The sequence below is a fragment of the Scyliorhinus torazame genome, chromosome 7 (assembly GCF_047496885.1).
Source record: "Scyliorhinus torazame isolate Kashiwa2021f chromosome 7, sScyTor2.1, whole genome shotgun sequence".
Taxonomy (NCBI): domain Eukaryota; kingdom Metazoa; phylum Chordata; class Chondrichthyes; order Carcharhiniformes; family Scyliorhinidae; genus Scyliorhinus; species Scyliorhinus torazame.
This window is the reverse complement of record NC_092713.1, coordinates 219,168,613-219,171,068: the sequence shown is the minus strand read 5'-3', so window position 1 is coordinate 219,171,068 and position 2,456 is coordinate 219,168,613.

The window sequence follows — 2,456 nt, the reverse complement described above, 5'->3', positions numbered from 1 at the left end:
TAGTGGCTAATGTATTCTATGGAATCTGCAACATACCAAAGTAATTACTGTGTTCAAAACTCAATCACTTATGTTATAAAATCTCAATTCTTTTTTAAAATATTTTTATTCAAATAACGATATACTTAACAACATACTGTAGCCATCTGGGATGGCCACTTCCAGAATACAAAATGAACGCTCGCAAAGAATGTAGGGAACTGTGGAGAATGTTAGGAAAGCAAGCAGGCACAGAGCCTGTATGCGTATTGGGAAGGCAGCTCCCAGACGGGACTGAAACTGTAGGTCAATTAACATATTGATGGCCCATCTCCGGGAACAAAGGAAAGACACTCAAGCAACCGATCCAGCTCCAGACATCCCGGCGCCAGTTCCCCAACCGAAAGCACAAACAAAGCAAAGCCAACGGCCACCTAAGACACGCCCAATAAGCGATTTTCATGTTTCATGGACGCCTGTGGATTCATTTCACAACGGTATTTGGAGAGTTAGCCCGCGCCCATTTCACCCCAGATAATATGGCCAAATGGAATTGCATCCTAGTCTTTCATGCAACAGAGGCAGGACAGAGAGCTTGCACAAATTACGACCCCTCAGACGAGGCCCACAACGAGAAATGGGTTTTAAAGAGATTGTCCCGTGCTTGGGAACAGTCCGTTCAAGGTAAATCAGCTTATGGTAGAGCAGAGGAAGAGCAGGCAGATGCGAACATGCATCCAGTTAGGTCGCACCAGAACCCCGCATGGGTAAACGAGGGAAGAAACAGCCCACAGCAAACTAAATCCCAGGAGTGTTATAATTGCGGCCAATTAGGACATTACGCATGAGAGTGCAATGTGCCCCAGAAACAGCAGAGAAACCAGCAGACAGGCACCCTAAATAAGAATAGGGCAAAGCCAATTCACAGTGTTAGCGTTCATTCTGATAATGCAGATATGAACGGCACCGACTGATGGTGTTCGGGCTCCCCAACTTGGGTCTGTGACATCCTTTGGGACAAGTCCGGGAGACCGGTAGTGGCAGGCACAGTCCGGGGACACCCCGTAGAATTTCTTTGGGACACAGGAGGGTCCCGCACCACGCTCAATTCCTCCACGATGTTTCGGCGAGGCACATGGCCCACCACGGACACCATTACTCTCAGCGGTTTTACAGGGCATTTACAGCAGAGACACATCACAGCCCCTGTAGCAATCCAGATAGGGAACATTAAGACTAAACACTCTGTAGTTCTGGTCGATCTACCCCAGACAGCCAAACACATTTTAGGTATTGATTTTATGAGCTCCCACAATCTATCATTCAATCCAGTAAACAAATGTGTATGGAGAATGGCAAAGGCAGCACGAGCCCCCGCCATGCTCACAGTTGGAGACTATAAAAATAGAATTAGCGCAGTAGACTTCTGGTTCGACTATCGAGCCATTAGTCAGGACAAACAGGTTAGGGAAGTCCTGCAGCAACACAAAGCAGCATTTGCACAGCACAAGCACAACTGTGGCAAGATCGCTGGCTTGGTGAACATCACAGGTCCCGAACCCAGACCCCAAAAGCAGTAGTTTTCCCCAAGAAGCAGAGGGAGAAATCTCAAAAGTTATTCCGAGTCTGCTTGACCAAGGCGTACTCCGTTCAGTAGCCTCAACAAACAATGCCCCAATTTGGCCCTTCAGGAAACCCGATGGATCATAGCGACTGACCATTGATTATCGGGAACTAAACAAAGTAACCCCAGTAGCAGCCCCCACCGTAGCCACGAGTCCCGAGACCATGCTCAAACAGGGACTACAGTCAAAACATTTTTCAGTTTTGGACATTAGCAATGGCTCTTGCTCTATTCCATTGGATAAAGCGTGCCAATATAAATTTGCTTTCACCTTCCAGGGACAGCAATATACGTGGACGTGCCTTCCACAAGGCTTCCACAATTCCCCCTCCATTTTCCACCGACAGCTGGCAAATGGTTTCGCAAAATTATCCCGACCCGATTGTCTGGTCCAGTATGTAGACGATCTGCTTCTACCGACGGACACTAAGGGAGAGCACATTGCACTTCTCGCCGAACTATTAGGACTCCTTCAACAAATTGGCTGTAAAATGAACCCCAAAAAGGCCCAGATTTTACAGGAAAAAGTGATTTACTTGGGTACAGGAATCACACAAGGCAAATGCGAGATCGAGCAGAAACAAATCGACTCGATCGTCAAATTACCCCTGCACCATAATGTCACAGCCCTCCGGTCATTTCTAGGACTGGTTGGCTACTGTAGAAACCACATTGACGGTTTTGCCACAAAGGCAGCGCCCCTATCCAAACTTCTCAAGAAGCAGGCACCTTGGGAATGGCTTCCACAGCACACGGATGCCGTGGATGCTTTAAAGAGAGCCCTCAGCACAGCCCCCGCATTACAGGTCCCAGATCCACTCTCCCTGTATGCAATTGAAGTTGCAACCACCGA